The sequence below is a fragment of the Sarcophilus harrisii genome, chromosome 2 (assembly GCF_902635505.1).
Source record: "Sarcophilus harrisii chromosome 2, mSarHar1.11, whole genome shotgun sequence".
In the NCBI taxonomy this organism is placed as follows: Eukaryota; Metazoa; Chordata; class Mammalia; order Dasyuromorphia; family Dasyuridae; genus Sarcophilus; species Sarcophilus harrisii.
The window spans coordinates 209,201,447-209,219,549 of record NC_045427.1 but is presented as its reverse complement, the minus strand read 5'-3'; positions in this window follow the sequence as shown (position 1 = coordinate 209,219,549).

Sequence of the window (18,103 nt, the reverse complement as noted above, 5' to 3'; positions counted from 1 at the left end):
GTGGCTTGTTAGAACAAAATGAGCTCTGATGGCTTTAACACAATTCACACACAAATCGTCCTTTTGACCATTTGAGAGGGAGATGTCTCTAAATATGTGCATCTTATGTGTCTTTTGGGCTACTACAATTCTTCTTTCTTCACAGAGCACAGCCCCTTCTCTGATGTAGGGACAAAAGCCTACAAAGCCAGTGTCTCCCATGTCTCAGAGATTTGATCAGTGTCTCCCAAAACACTAGAGGATACAAATAGCAGCAAAAAAAAGAGCCAGTCCCCAAGGAACTTACATTCTAATGGGAGGAAGACACCCCACAAAAGGGATCAGGAAAATGGGAGAAGAGGGAAAAAGAGAATTAAAGAGAGCCAATTCATAAGATAGTTTCAAAGTTTGGAAGCCAGAAACACCATTGAGAGAAGTATGAAAGCTAACCTGGTCCTCTCCACAAAAGGAGACTCCATAAAGAATTCTTCTTCATTGGGAAAAGGTCCCAGGTCTTATAGAGGGATGTTTCAGAGACAATGAGAAAGAATAACAAGTTTTGGGGAGAAGAAATGGATTCAGTTTTGCAAATGTTGAGTTTGAGGCTTCAATGATACATCCATGTGAAGTTATTGGTTAGGCTACTGGAAATAGCGGATTAAGACATATGTAGAGGAGTCTTTCTCCCAGTTTCTAGCACTGGATTTATTTAAGATCTAAGTTTGTACGAAAAAAAAAAGAAAAGGGCATTTATTATATTCTTACTGTGTGCCAAACACAATGCTAGGTACTGAGGATGCAAATACCGAAGGAAAAATAGTACCAGACTTTAAGGAGTTTACATTCTTAGGGGAGAGAGCATACATAAAGAAGTGGTGGTCAGAGAGGGCACTTTGGTCCTGAAAGGTCTCAGCTGCTGTACCTATCCTTTCCACATCACAGGGCAGCTTCTACTGAAAGATCAATTGAGAGAATGTATGTTAATAACACTCTGTGAATTGCAAGAGTACTCAGGCTAGATCTTATTTCTGAATCTTCCCCAGAATTTTAAGAATCAGTTGGCTGGTTCATCAAAATTCACCTATGCTGACATCCTATTATAATAGTCCACTCATCCACCCAGACTGAACTTCATATATGAACTATGATTTCTACTCATAATTTTTTTTTCTCATTCAGTCCACACTATAATTCCTGTAGAATGTCAGTTCTTATAGTCAATGACTACTTGGAAAAAATGCTATCCAATATAGGTTAAACATATAAAGTTCTTCTAAAAATATTTCATATTTATCAAGCTGTGCAAGAAATCAGATCAAAGGGGGGGGGGGGAAACACAGGAAAAAGAAAAGAAAAAACTAAGCAAACAACAACAAAGGTGAAAATACTGTGCTTTGATCCACATTCAGTCTCCATAGTTCTTTCTCTGGATGCAAATGACTCTTGACATCACAAGTCTCACAATAACTTTTTTAAACAGGTGTTGTCATTAACTCTATTTTCTCCAAATGTGGAAACTGAATTAAATAGAGATTAAGTGACTTGCCTGGGTCATCTAAAGTTGGATTTGAACCTAGGTCTTTATCATTCTAAGCCCACTGCCCTGTCCATCCACTGTGCCTCCCAGCTAGTCTACTAATTATGGTCATTGAAATTCTTTTAGACAGGATGATAAACATGAGAGCCGACTGGAGCCTCATTGTGGGGGAATTGAGTGTTTCCCTATGCTTTGTATGTTTCTAGGAAAGTTTTGTACAATGGATCTGGTTGCCCATTTTGCCCAAAGTCATGGCAGAAATGGTGTGTGAATTCTGTCTTCAAATCCAGTGAAGTTTTTTTCACTATCTTGTTGTTTTGTCCTTTGTTTTTGAAGAGGAATAATAACATCACAGGGTGATGTCTTGACTTGCAAATGAATTGGATTTTAAGTGATGTAGAGTTGCAAAAAGTCATCAGTCTCACTCTTTCAGAGTCATTGAAATCCATTTGAGATGACCTTGGAATCTTTGATGCCTTACCAAGCTCTAAGTGCTTCCCAACATCTTTTTCAGCCATCTTCATGGCCTTGGAACAAATTGTTCTAATTCTCTCAGTACACCAAGAAAAAGTTTTACTTGCTTGGGGTAAACATCTCTTAACTCATGAACAGAATTAAGATTTATCAGTTATTCTGAATCTGATTGAACCCATTTGCTGAAATGGTTTATTGGGATATGTCTATTGCACATGCTTTGTCTTCTGGGAGTCAGAAATGAGAGCACAATTGATGCAAAAGGCATCATTAAAATGAACTGTATTTGAAGATGGTAATAATTATCACAGGGCATTTGAAACAAGTAGGGGAGAAAATGCCATTCAACAAATTCATTAAGCAGCTATTATGTACAAAGTCCTAAATTCCATTCACAGTCTTTCTAATTTTTGTAGTTAGACTATACCCAATTTTGTAGTTTGGACATTTTTCAAATGTGTGTATGTTTGTTGGAGGAAGAGCTTTTGGTCTTCAGTATGTTTCAAAGATTTACTTTCCTTTTCATTCCCTTTTTGGCTTAAATCAACCTTTTCCATGTGAGACATAAGAAAACATGATTATAGAGTCTAAGATGTAGAGATGATATTGTTACCTCACATCTTGCCCCCATACTGTGGAGGTAATTAATCAATCAGCAAGTATTTCACAAGTTCCTATTGTGTTCCAGAAACAATGCTAGGAACTGTGGTATACACACATAAGGAATGAAACAATACTTTTCACTTCCCATATGGACAAGTCAGTGATGAGATTTACAGAGCAAGTAGGGAGCTTCTTAATCCCTGCTCTATTGTCTTTTTCTTTGTGGGGGCAGTGGGTAGATGGAAGTTTCTGTGCTATAACTCTGTGGGATCTTTCAGTTTCTCCTGTAATGAACTGCAGATGGAATTGAATGATAGATTTGGAATCTTTCCCTCCAGCAGATACTTTCCTTTCCCAAATCTTACCATCTATTCTGATTTCATTTATGTAGATCTAATATCCATCCATTCTCTCCTGATATATTCACAGAAAAAAAAAGGGTTTGCTGATATTCAGATCATTTTTCATGGATAGCAATAACAGTAATGGCCATGATGTATATCAACAACAACAACTCCAATAGCATTTATGTAAATCTCAAGGTTCACAAAGTGCTTTGCTGCCACTGTTCAGTACTTTTTCAATCATGTCCAAGTGTTCTTGACTCCATTTAGGGTTTCCTTGGCAAAGATACTGGAATGGTTTACCATTTCTTTCTCCAGTTCTTTTTTACAGAAGAGAAACCTAAGGTAAACAAGGGTGACTTGCCCAAGGTAACAATACTAATAAGTGTCTAAGACAACACTTGAATTGAGGCCCTCTTGACTGTAAATCCAATATTTTATTCTACTCCATCATTTCATATTTTTTCTTTGCCTTTTTTCTCTGTGCCAGAGTCCCATATCCTTAGACATGAACACAATAGACAGAATAGAAAAGGAGTCAGAAGATTGCAATTGCAAAGAACGGAACTGTCACAAAGCTAGGTTCACAAAGACATCATATTTGTGAAGCTTTCTGAGCATTAGCCCTTAATATTGTCATTATCCAAGGTATTTTCCAAACAGTGATCAGCCTTTCCCTTTTTCTACTGTAGTCATTTCTTTGCACCATTTCTAGCATGATGCTGGAGTATCATCACAGTTCCCCTCCATTGGGATGCTGCTCTGCTTCTTCCTTGCACATCTGAATCTTGTTAAATACCAGCTCTGCTTTTAACTACCTGCATATCCTTAGGTTTCTCTCTTCATTCCCTGGCCTCAGTTTCTCAGAATCCTGCAATGTGAGGGTTATAAGGCACCTTAGCAGTCATCAAGTATAGCATCATACCCAAAAACTGGTCATCTAGCCCCTGTTTCATCACCTGCAAAGAGGAAGAATCCATCCCCTCTCTAGGCAGTCCACCCCTCTAAGGAACAGCTGAATGACTGGGAAGTTTTTCCTGACCAAGCCTAAATCTGTCTCTAGAATTTCCATCTGTTATTTCTGGTTTTGCCATCTGGTCAAACAGAGCAAATCTAATCCTTCCTCCAAATGCTTGAAGATAGCCATCATTCCTTCTGAATCTTCTTTTCTCCAGGCTAAACATCTTGTTTTGTTTCTTCAATGCATCATCATGTATTGTGGACTCGAGACTTCAAAGGTTATCCTTCTCTGAACACTCTAGCCTGCCAATGTCCTTCTAAATTTGCAATGCCTAGACCTAAACACACTATTCCAGATATTCTGACAAGAATTATCTCTTAAGAACAGCTAGAGTGGAAGACCTAGAGTCAATAAGATCCGAGTTCAAAATCCAGACCCAGACACTCACAAGCTGTGTGACTCCAGGCAAGTCACTTAACCCTGTTTGCCTCAGTTTCCTCATCTGTAAAATGAACTGGAGGAGGAAATGGCAACCACTCCAGTATCTTTACCAAGAAAACCCTTAATAAGATCATGAGGAATTCAACTTAATAACAACAATAGGACTCTCTTAATGCAGCCCAAGTTGCATCAGTTTTGAGGGGTAGTTATGTCATATTACTAATTCATGAGCATGTGATATACTAAAACTCTCAGATTTTTTTCTGCAACTAGATGGCACAATGAAAAGAATGTCCAGAGGAAGATGAGTTCAAATCTGACATAAAGATATTTGCTAGCTGCTTCTTCCTGGGCAAATCACTTAATCTCTGATTGTCTTGATTTCCTCATCTGTAAAATGAAGAAAATAACATCTATCTCCCATGGTTGTCATGAGGATCAAATGAAATAATAAGCACAGTGTTGGGAATATAGAAAGCACTTAATGTTAGTGATTATCTTTTCCTTGAATAATTGCTTCTTCCCCCATTTTCTATTTAGAAAATTGATTTTTGCACCTAAATGAAAAGCTTTATTTACATTTATTCCTATTGAATTTCATATTATTAGACTGAGCTTATTGCTCTTCCTCAGATATAAAAGAAGAAAGGGTTGAACTAGAAAAAAATCTAATGTTGCTATTATTATCTTTAAATTAAAACCTAATTCAAATTCTTCATTCTTTGACTGTTCTACTCTATTTATATTTCAGACTAAATCATATAATGAGAGAACTCTGAATTTAGGAGTCAAAGAATCTGGCTTTAGCTGATGCTAATTGAAGTGAGTAGAACCAAGAGAACATCGTACACAGCAACAAGATTATGTGATGATCAACTGTGATGGACTCAGCCCTTTTCAATAATGAAGTGATTTGGGCCAGTTCCAATAGACTTGTGATAGAGAGAGCCATCTGCATCTAAAGAGAGAACTATGAGCACTGAATGTGGATCACAGAATAGTACTTTCACCTTTTTTTGTTGTTTGCTTACTTCTTTTCTTTCTCATTTTCCTCCTTTTGATCTGAATTTTTTTGTGCAGCACAATGAATATGGAAATATGTTTAAAAGAATTACATATGTTTAACTTATTTATTGGTTAAACATTGGTTATTGATTGCTTGGTCTAAGGGAGAGGGGAGAGAGGAGGGCAAAAAATGTGCAACACGACGTTTTGCAAAAAATCCTTGCAAAAGGATGACTGTTGAAAACTATCTTTGCATATAGTTTGAAAATAAAAAGCTATTATTAAAAATTAAAATAAAGCAAAAAAAAAAAAAAAGATCTGGCTTCAAATTCTGCCTTTGTCACTACTTACCTGTATGACCTTGAGGAAGTCTCATCTCAATTCACCTATGCAATATGGGCATTGAGATCCCTTTCAGTTCTATGACTTATTTTGTGTACTCTCAGGATTTCTTCCCTCTCTTTACTACTGGCATAATACTAATTACGTGTGACCTTATGCTATCACTTCTATTTATTTTTTTGATATTTATATTTTATTTCCCCAATAATATTTTAAGTTCTCTGTTGGCAGGAATCATGGGCTATGTGGGTCAGTACCCTGATCTCCAGCACTTAGTTAAATGAGTTGATGGTCTTTACAATCCCTTTCAACTTTGTCTCATGAAATAATGATGCCATGATGTATATACTGTGGTCACTTAAATATATGTCATAGATATTGAATCAATGAGAGGCATAGGAAAAAATGGAATGAGTCAAAAAAGAAGCTAGTTTTACACTTTGGTTGAGTCTAATATCTGCCAAGTAATTCAGGCAGATGCCTAGGGAAGAATCCCACAGTAACCCTGTGCCCACGAGTAGGATGATCTAATAAGCCTTCTTATTATCTGAGGAAGCTGCAGCTGGAAGGATTAGCTTAGTAAGATGGGTAGGGACTAATAACATCCCACTTACTTTGATTTCATGGAAATCATAACATTTTAGAATTAAAAGGACCTTGGGCTTGTGTCATTCACAACAGATGAGACTACCTTATAACCTGATTAATCAAAAGAATCTCCCTAGTATGCAGAATATGCCATCCATGTAGTTCTGTAGAATCTTAGAATCACAAAACACCAGTACCTTAGAATCATGTAATCATAGAATCTCAAAATCTTAGAACTGTAGAATTTTGGAATCATGAAAATATAGACTCTCAAAACTCTTAGAATTATATAATTATATAACACCTCTCTCTGCCATACTCCCCCAAACATACAGATACACACACACACACACACACACACACACACAACACACAACACACACACACACACACACACACACACATACACACACACACACACACACACACACACACACACAAGTACTTGCAATCACATTCAAAATTTGGATTTCCAGAAGGTGATTGTTACCTTGAAGTTCTAGGGATACCATATAGTTCCTAGCTCATGAGCTTCCACCAGTATGTTTTCAATTAATAGTCATCTAGCAGACACAATTAGCTATTAGCAATTTAGTAAGATGGAATTAATTTATTTAGTAAGATGGAATAATTAGAATATTTGTAAAACATCTCCTTCCTCCAATAATAAACTGGGGAACATTCTTATAAATGCATATAATATCTTCAGGAAACAATTTCAGTGTAGAATAGCAGTGAAGAATACCTATGGAAAATATATAAAGCCAAAGTTACTCATTCCTTCAGTACTGTTAAGCCTAAAAATCCTTTCTCCTCTGTGGAGTTTTTACAATGATCCTGGCCTCTCCCAACCCTATCTCTGCTGGGTAAGTTGCTCAACTGGATTCTTAGGGTCTGGTCTTCTCTACATCTCAATTCTTTATTCCCCAAGCTAGCTTTTTTTAAAGTGAACTCTTTTTTGTTCGTTTTTAGTCACATTCCTTGAAGCTGCTTCTTGTCTTCTACTGTGTCTTGAATTCTTTCAAACTGACCCTACATATTACTGGATTGGGTGTGTCTCTTCCTGACTAAATAGCTCCACTGCCTAAAGTTATGGCGAATAGATTTAGAGAAAGAAAGAGAAATCTCTTCCTTCACCCTCACCAAGAGTAATTCCCTAGACTGAGCTAATAATTCAGTTTTTTAAGAGCCCTAAATGTTGGGAAAACATTTAAACCAAGTTAAATATCAATCCAGATGACAATATCTATTATCAAAGTCCATTTTTTTTTTTTTTTTGCTAAGGCAATTGGGGTTAAGTGACTTGCCCAGGATCACACAGCTAGGAAGTGTTAAGTGTCAGAGACCGGATTTAAACTTAGGTTTTCCTGACTTCAGGGATGGTGCTCTAACCATTGTACCACCCAGCTGCTCCTCAAAGCTCTTTCTTAATACAAAAAACAAATCAAGAAAACAATAACTACCAACCTTTAGGTCAATTTTCCAATCTATTCAAAAATTTTGTGAGAGTTCTGTTCATCAGGTTGAGGTCATCTATAATAAATGTATTAATAGGGAAGAAGTAGCCTTTTGCAAGCACTATTATACTATAGACCATATCTTTGCCTTCACATAATTGATTGAACTATACAGAAAATACATGATCCCATTGTGTTTATTTGTTGACTTTTTTAAAAAATGAATTTGTACAGCAAAATGATACCCTAAAGTCTTTCTCACAATAAATATCTCCCAAGCAAATATCGAAGCTAGTAAAGAGAGCCCTTGGAATTACAGACCCCAGTCAAACTATACTTCTCTTTTCTCTCTGAATATACCCCTTAAAATTACAAAGTTTTTACTCATCCTTCTTCCTGCCAAGCTTGGCCCTATAATCACAAACCCCAGGCATAAAACATGGAGATCTATATACTTGATGAAGGTGATCACCACTATTATAGAAGAGATTCAGTGCAAAGTCCCAATGGGGGAGGGATTTCTTAAAGGTAATAAAATCTTCTAGATGCTCCTCCTTGTAGATGAATTTGTACTGATTTCATTAGGCGCTGAAATTTGCAAAATCCCCTAAAAGAATCACCAAACCACTCCAAGAGTCTAGCCTAACGAGCCCTTTATCAATTTAGGAAGAATAGAGTGTTTTGGAATCACTGGACAAAATGAGATGCACTTAACACAGTACACACATTAAGATTAGTAGGTCTACTTCCTAGCTGTGGCAAGTCACTTAATCTCAATTGCCTCAGGAAAAAAAAAAAAAAAGAATAGTAGGTCTATAGGCAAGTGTGTGTGTGCATACATACAAAAAGAGTATATATGTGTATATGCATTGGTGTGTATTCACAAAATACATGTATGGGTACATACCAAACACACATATACATACCCCAGTGTTGAGGTTGTTAGAGGTAATTTTTAAGAGCTCTTCTTTCTTGAATATTCTGTGATACCAGATGGTATACATAATAGTTACTATTAGAGTTTCAGGACTGGAGAGATATGCTCTATTCATATAGTTAGGTCTTCTCATTGACATACTTAAAGTATAATTGTAGTGCTGGAGCTAGAAGAGATTTGCACTGGGCCTCTTGAGGTTTTAAACCATTTCCCAACTAAAGAAATAATATAAGGATGAAAGAAACAAGCAGAGAGAGAGAGCTAGACAGACAGAGACAGGGAGAGACATAGACACACAGAGAGAGACAGAGGCATACACAGAGAGACAGAGACAGAAACATAGTCAGAGATAAAGAGAGAAATACAGAGAGAAACAATGAGACAGAAAGGCAGAAAGAGATAGAGGGAGAGACAGAGAAAGACAGAGAGAGAAACAGAGTGGGAAGGAGGGAGGGAGGAGAGAGAGAAACAGACAGAAAGACAGTGAGTGAGTGAGACAGGACAGACAGAAATGGAAAGAGGCAGACAGACAATGACAGAGACAGAGATGAAGACAGAGAGAGAGAAAGAGAGAAGAAGAAGAAGAAGAAGAAGAAGAAGAAGAAGAAGAAGAAGAAGAAGAAGAAGAAGAAGAAGAAGAAGAAGAAGAAAGACAGAAACAGACAGAGACAGAAATGGAGACAGACAGAAAGGGAGGGAGAGAAAAGGAAAGAGAGAACATAATTGCATCCTTTTAATTTATAAACAAACCAAAGAGATCAAGTTTATTAAAATTCTTAGATCATTGTTTTCAGGGCATTTGGGAGCTGTGTTAGCTATCTTTCCCTAAAACACTACCTCCCTCCTGCTTGGTGAGGATGAATGCTTTCAGATTTTTCTATCTATTGCCTTTGTGGTTTCCTATAATAATAAAAACAATAATTTACACTTATATGAGTACTTTAATACTTACAAAATATTTTTCTTACAACAACCCTGTGAGACTGGTGGTAAAAGTGTATCTGATTTGACAGATGAGGAAACTGGGATTCACCCGGGTTGAGTGCCTGCTTAGCACTGCATAGCTAGCAAGTGTCAGAACTAGTTTTAAATCTAGATGACTTCTCTCCAAGTCCAGTGGGACTCAGACCACAATGTGTTGCTTGTAATGACCAACTTCTGAAAATAAATACCCTGTCACATCCTGATCTTAGCACAATCATTCTTGGAGATATGTCTCTACCTCTTAAGGTACTTCTGGCCACTCAAAGTAAGAAAGGGAAAAAAGCATTTAATAAGTATTTACTATGTGCCAAGTATTAAACCAAGAATTCTATAAATGTTATTTTATTTGATCCTCACAAAAACCAGGGAGTTGGTATTATTATCCCCATAGTACAATTGAGGAAACTGAGGCAGGCAGCAGTTACTGACTCACATAGTTTGTAAGTATCTCAGGGTAAATTTGAACAGTTCTTCTAACTCCAGGATCAGCACTCCATCTACTATCCCACCTTTCTGCCACTTCTAAAATAATGGCTAAACATAATGGTATGGTTATGAGGTTGAGCTCTCCATAGATGGGGTTGGCGAAAGAGTGACTCTTATTTGATCAATGTATTGGATATGTAATCATCTTAATCAAAATGTAGGTCTTACTCCTTACAGAGAGGACAATTAGACACATTATCTGGGATGGTTCATCCAGCCCCCCAACTCTTATACTAGTAGGTCTAGATTCCCACAGAAAGATGTACTTCACTAACCCACTTCTCTCATGGTCCTAAGGGTACTTCTCTTGTAGAAGAATACATTCCACTAACCACATTATTTTGTGAGCCCTCACAGATGTGCTCATCCATATGTGACTGACACATGCAGATCTTTAAAATGTCTGCTTAATTTAAAGTAAGTCAAAAGAAATAGGGGCAGCGAGGTGGCTCACTGGAGAGTGGAAGGCTCGGAGTCAGCAAAATTTATCTTGATATTTCAATTCTGGTTTCAAACACTTATTAGTTTTATGACTTTGGGCAAGTAACTTTACCTGTTTGCCTCAGTTTTCTCATCTGTAAAATGAGCTGGAGAATGAAATGGCCAATCATTATAGTATCTTTATCAAAGAAAACCCCAAATGGCATCATGAAGAATCAGACATTACTAAAACAATTGAACAGCAATAGAAATGGCATCATGGATATTCAAAAATTATAGCAAATCCAGGAATAATAAATATATTGCAATCTATATATAGTTCTATGTCATGTTTTTTCCCCCAATGTCTGTGATTCCTCACAGAATGAGCACACCCAGAAATCTGTCAGGGAAACACGTGAGTAAAGAAAACTCATATGTTTGAGAAAACTCAGAACTGTGGAACTATAACCTTGATATCCTCTTTAAGTCTCAAGAATTGTCCATAAAAAAGTTTTCCCTGAAGAATATAGCTTCTGAGCTGCTGTTAGAGCAGCTGAATATCTACATGGAACTGGGTACTGGGTCAGGAACATCTGAGTTTATATTTGGTTTCAGACCTATAATAGCTATGTTAACCTAGACAAGTCACTGAACCCTGTTTGCTTGTAAAATGTAAATGTAAAATGAGCTGAAGAAGAAAAGGATCAACCACTCCTGTATTTTTGCCAGGAAAATCTCAAAAAGGGTCACATAGAGTTGGTCAAGATTAAACTATGACTGAACAACAACAAAATTAACAGATACCTTCCACTGTTAAACTAAATTGCTTGACCCACAGCTTGAAAACTCCTCATTGGGTACAATATCTTTGTCAACCTAGTAGTTCTAGCTAGTTTATCTTCTTGCCCTAAGCTGTTCCTCTGCTCATTTCAACAGCAATAAATGACAGTACAAGGAATTATAGTATCTGATATTATTCCAAATTTATCTTGTATATCAGAACCAGAGGGAAATAGAATGAGAAGAAGGGATGGTGACCTAGAAGGTAATAGAGCCACAAAAATTTCTATTTGTTTCATCTTTCCTAATGCTTTTTTTTGGCTCAAACTCTGGCCTTTAAAAATGGATTGAAGTGATTTTTTTTATCATAGCAAGTTTGCAAGGAAGACTGTGTTGGGGGGAGAAAGGTGGGCAGAGAAGAAAGGGCAGAGAATATAATTGCTGCTGCCCTGACAGGTGTGCCTCCAAGCCTTAGCTAGCTTGAAATATCATCTGTCTATCAGAATAAGCAGAATAACCCAGTAGCAGCCCACATTGCTGTAGGACCCAGGAGTCAGTCTCTCTGGCTGACCAAAGGAAGAGGGGGGCTCTGGACTGTTAAAGTCCTGGTAGGAATCAGTGACAGGAAAATGAATTTAGATTTTGTTGCTTTTGTTGCTATCTTAAATTGGAAAACATATGCTCCCCTCTTATTAGTTTACTGATGGAGTTATTTGTTCTTTTCTTCTATTGGTATATTCTAAATAGCCTAGATAATATTCTTCAGAAGTGCAAAAGCTTTGCCTGGAAGAGTAGCTAGTACGCTGGTCTTGAAGCTAGGAACACTGGCATGCAAATTCCACCTTTGACACCACCTTTAGTGTTCTGATTTCAGATCTTGAATCTTATCAACTATACTATGATATCTCTAGACAGAAGCTATTAGATAGAATAGCACATAGAGTCCTGGTCTTGGAGTCAAGAAGACGAATTCAGATCTATTCTCTGCTGTTTATTTTGTGTATGATCTTGGAAAAAATCACTTGACTTCTGTGAACTTTAGATTCTTTATTTATAAAATAGGATTTTTAATACCTGTCTAACCCATTTCACAAAGCTATCATGATGAATAAGCGTGTATGTAGAGCACTTTGTAAACTACAAATATAAATAAATAGATACATATAAATATAAATAAAGCCAGGGATTCTCATTGTAGAGTGTCCCTCTGTACTGGTAGACAAAGTGTACTTTGGTAGACAAAGGGACTTTAGACTAGGACAATACTAGGTTCTTAGACGCACCAAACAGCAGGACATGGAAGGCTATATATGGAATGCTGTCCAAATACAATTTATAGCGTTTAACCATTAAGCTACAATAATGGAAAAGCACAATGTGCAGAATGAAGCATCTTTTTTTCCCTTGAAACTACTTCTATTTTGATTGACTGCTTTTGTTTCCTAATTCAATTCCTCTAAAAAATTTTTTTTCTCCATAACAAATTGACACTTTGGTATTCTGTGGGATGGTAAGGCTTAGAAACTGTGGCTAAGGATAGAACTAGTACTGAGTTAGTGGGGAAAGTGGAAAGGAAAGGTGGATTGAAAAGCGGTAGGAGTAAAGGGCATTTTGGAACCTTGATGGTTTCAATTTTGTTCCTATATCAGAATACTCCCAAAGCCCCCTTCCCATCTGTCTTGACTCTTTCCTCTCCTTCTTTCTGTCTTTATCTTTTCTTATTACTTCTATTCCTCCCTTTCCCTTATTACCCAATACCTAAATGGCAGACAGATGGAGAATGGAGAAGAAACTACAGAGAAAGCATTCTTGGGGAGTGTTGGGGAATCAGTCTGTTTTTACTCCCACCAGAAGACATGCCTTCCATACCAGCTCCCACATTTACTGGGCATATAGCATCAATCCTGCTTCTTAAATTCTTTGAAATCATGTTCCTCATCAGTAAAATGAATGTGGTCATATCATTTGCCCTGTTTAGATCACCTAGGTATTCTGAAGATCTGGGCAACTGGGTGGCGTAGTGGCTAGAGTGCCAGGCCTAGAGTCAGGAAGATTCATTGTCATGAATTCCTATCTGGTCTCAGATACTTTTTAGCTGTGTGATCCTAAGCAAGTCACTTAACCTTGTTTGCCTTGATTTCCTTATCTGTCAAATGAGCTGGAGAAGAAAATGGCAAACTGCTTCAATATCTTTTCCAAGAAAATCCCAAATTGGATCTCAAAGAGTTGAACTCAACTCAGCAACAACAACAACATGATGATATAATGAAATAACACAAATGAAAGAGATTTGCAAGTTTTAAAGCACTACTAATGTAGGATTATCTTCCTCTCATCTCTCAGCAATTATCATGCCTTCACATACATTCCCAGGTCATATATTGGAACCCAGATTCAAAGCTCTTATCTGCATGGATTATATATTCAACTGGGATAGAGAGTCTTCAGAGAAAGTAAATTTATCTGGCTTAAATCTCCATCCAGGAGTTTTCCTAGGAACATAAGCATTTGGCTTATGTCTAAACCTCTAGACAAAAGGAAAGATTCCTTTATCTCTGATAAAAGCATTCAGACTAGCAAAATATTGAATGTAGATCACTTTATTTCACTCAACAAAACCCACAAAGCACAAAGAACTCATCTCCAAACTCAGACATTATCAAAACCATTCTTTTGTAGGCCTTTCCCCCAGACATAATTTACAACCCTCCCACTTAAATCTAATGTATGTTATGGCATCACCTCCCTGATGTCATATGAGGTCCTCCTTGAGGACAAAGGACAACAACAATGGTCATACAGACTTATAATATTACTCTAGAAGTTTTCACCTTCCATCCCAGAAGAAAATACTTATGGTAGCTAGAAAGCTTACAGAAATACAGTTATCAAAATAGTAAAACAGCAACCACAACAGATCCAAGTTCATAAAGAATCCCAATCTAGTATTGGAGTTTTCATAGTAATACTTTTCCCTCAGAAGAGAATATTGCTCTCTCTAGCTCTCTTTCGATCTTTCTCGCTGTCTCTCTGTGTTTCTTTTCTGTCTCTCTGTCTCTGTCTGTCTCTATGTGTCTGTCCATCTGTCTGAATTTCTCTCTCTCTCTTTCTCTGTTCCTCTGTCCTTCTATCCTGCTGTTTCTCTGTTTCTGTCTCTATCTGTGTATGTGTGTCTGGCATCTTTGGCCATCTTAGCTCTGAGAAAGAGACACTTGTATTTGCTGTGACTTTAAGGGCAAAGTCTGAGTTTTGTGGGTTGGTAAAGGAATAGGAAGAGTGTACAGGGTGATATGAGTTCACACCTAATAAAGGAAACATCAGCAATATCAAAGACCTCCCCCTTAATAGGCTAACTTTAACATGGCAAATGACCATCCCCACTCTCAAGGAGCTCATAGTCTATTGTTAGGAAGATGAGTTCAAATCCTGTTTGGGACATGTACTGTAAGCTGTGTAACCCGGGCAAGTCACTTAACTACCTCAACTTCAACTTCCTCCTCTGTAAAACAGAAATAATAATATCTACTTCACAGGGGTATTAAGATGAAAATCAAAAGACAAACAAACCTTAAAATACTACATAAATGCTAACTATTATTATTATTGTTATTAATTGAAGTCAGAAGACCCAGACTCTGCTCCTTAACTCTATGACCTCAAGTTTGGTACTTGTATTCTCTTAGTCACTGCCTGGAAAATGAAGGGTTCAGGTTTTTTCTAGTAGCTGATCTATGATCCTATTCCTCTCTGAGCCTCAGTTTACTCCTTTGTACAATAAAGAGATTTGGCTGTTATTGTTTGTTTGCTTTCATTCATGAGCAAATCTTTGTAACCTCATTTGGGGTTTTATTGGCAAAGATGCTGGAGTGTTTGCCTGCAAACTACAACCCTTCCAGCTCTAAAGTCTATGAAGAATCCATATGAAAAACTGCACTAACAAAAAGCAGTATTAACAAAGCCCTGTTAAATGATAGCAGCCATTGTGACTGCTGCATGGCACAGACAGGGCTGCAGACAAAAGGAGAGACTCTTTCCTATGTGCTTCTGTTGATACCAATGAACCCCAGCTGGGCTCTCTGCTGTCTAGCTGCAAAAGCACAACATCTTATTTGACCCTTGAATGTGAGCCTCTCTTCAGATGAGAAGGATATTGTTGTCATCTAGTAATGCAGGGTGTATTTTATTAGATGGGATTCTGCCTGTGTGTGTTTGTTTCTCCAGAAATAAAAGGGACATTGGGGGAAGGTTAGATAGTTTCTATATGTGTCTCTGTCTTTTTTGTCTCTCTCCTTATCTCAATCTTTTTGTCTCTCTGTGTGACCCTGTTTTTCTGTCTTTGTCTGTCAATCTCTATTTGTCTCTGCCTGTATTTCTGTTTCTCTCTCTCTCTCTCTCTCACTTTTGTCTCTGTCTCTATTTGTCTGTCTATCTGTCTATCTGTCTGCTGTCTCTCTCTCTCATTTATTTCTGTTGTCTGCCTCTGTCCCTATCTTGCCTTTCTGTCTCTTTGTCTTTATCTCTCCTATTCTGTCTCTTTCCCTTTCTCCCCTCCCCTCCCTCTCTTGTTATTCCATCATCTCATCACAGTGTGGCTTGAAGTTTGCATAGAGACTACCAAACTACCAAAACAATGCTTCAGATATGGGCCAGGGATTGATTGATTTTCTGTGTGTGTGTGTGTGTGTGTGTGTGTGTGTGTGTGTGTGTGTGTGTGTAATTAAAGGATCAGCCTGAATTAGTTCATAAAACCCAAATACCAGAAGTGTCAGCCTCTATTAGATAAGTTTGTTCCAATCCAGTGATTCGTGAAAGCTATCAACTATAGCCTACAGGTGTTGGGATTGATTTTCACAGCTGGAAATCACAGACCCTTAAAATAGTGAAGTAAGTATTTGAATTAATAATTGTGTGAATTTCTATAATACTTTACAATTTACAAATCATTTTCAACATCTAGCATTTCATTTGGCCCTTTTAACAATTTCATGAGTTAAGTAGAGCAGTCAAAAATCAATAAATCAACCCATTCGTGTTGTGCCCTCTCTCTCTAATCTTCATACACCTTCCATCCCACCATTCATTCTAACTCTCTACTCAATGAATCAAAGACTGCTTTTCCTTAGGAAAGAAACTCCATCCCCCAAGTCTGGTCATGATTAGTTCCCTATGCCTGAATTTCTCTTGCTCCTCATTTCTATCTTCTAGCTTCCTTGGCTTCTTTCAAGTCCCAGCTAAAATTTCACCTTCTATAAAAAGTCTTTTTGGATATTCTTTAATTTTAGCATCCTCCCTTTTGTTAACTATCTTCAATTAATCTTCATGTAGTTTCTTTGTATGTAGTCATTTGTTTCTTCATTGTTTCCCTCACTGGACTATGATCTCCTTGAGAGCAGAGACCATTTTTTGCCTTTTTTTGTATTCGCAGTGACTGAGTAATTATTGACTACCTTTGAGATGCAAAAACAAAAACTGGATTGTTCGGATTTTGAACAAACTTTCAAAACAGGATCATAGATACAGAGATTGGAAGATGGAAGGAACCCTAGAAACCACAGAGTGATACAAGTGACTTGTTTAGAGTTATTCAGCTACTAAGCATGTGAGATAGGGTTTGGACTTAGGGCTTCTTGATTCTGGGTCCATTGCCCTAATCACTATACAACACTGCTTTTCAATATTCCCTTAGAAGTAAATACAAGAGATATTCAAAATAAGTTATCTCTTCTGTGAAATTAAGTAAGTCATTTAACTTCTTTAGAACTCAGTTGCCTTATCTGTAAAATAACAGTTGGACAAAAAGGTCCTTAAGGGTCTCTTTTATGTCTAAATCTATGACTAAATCCAATGACTGGAAACAGGGCAACATCTTTATTTCTACTTAAAAGATGGAGCCACTAGTCTCCTAAGAGTATAACTTTCTTACTTTACCAAGGTCATATAGCCATCCAATAGTACTTCTTAGAGCCAGAAAAGCACTGCAGAGACCCTCTAGCCCATTCCTTTGCTTTCAGCTAGGGAAGGTCTCAGTTATTGGCTAAGGCAGAACTCAATCATAGAATTCCTGATATACAATCCAGTTGCTCTTTCTCCCTTGATGTCTGAGATATAAAATGTAGAAAGACTATAGTGAGAATTCACTGCAGATCTGTGACTGATCTAGCTGGCATTAGAAAGGAAATAATGTTCTGATGCATATGAATGGTTCTTAGGATGTTTCTCCAAATATTTATCTTTGTGATGAATTTTGAGCACCCTTGCTTTCTCTTCCCTTCAGAGTTCCTGTCAACCTCGTTGGCTCCTGTGTTCGTACCATCTGGAGTGAAGTCTGTAAGTCTGTACTGTGTTTATCCTCAGAAACAAGGCGTCTGGCTCAGGGAATGGCAATTACAGCCATTAGATCCAAAATGTCAATTCAATGCATTGTGTGATTCACTGCATTCATTCCTCCAGGTTGGCAATTTTTTTTTTTTTTACAAGTCTGCCTTCACTAATTGGCTTAATTACTTCTTGCCTCATTTATTCTAAATTGCCCTATAAGTATTTTGCTTTCCTTAGAAACCAAGTGTTCTCATTCCCACACACCCACCCATCCATCCATCCATCCATTCATTTATTCATTCAACTAACTATGCATATCTACACATACTTCTATTTATCATTTCTTTCTCTGAATGCAGATTATGTCTTGCTATATTCCTTTGTAGTTATCCTATCTGATTATAGTTGATGGAATGTTTTCTTTCTCATTAGACTGAACTTTTG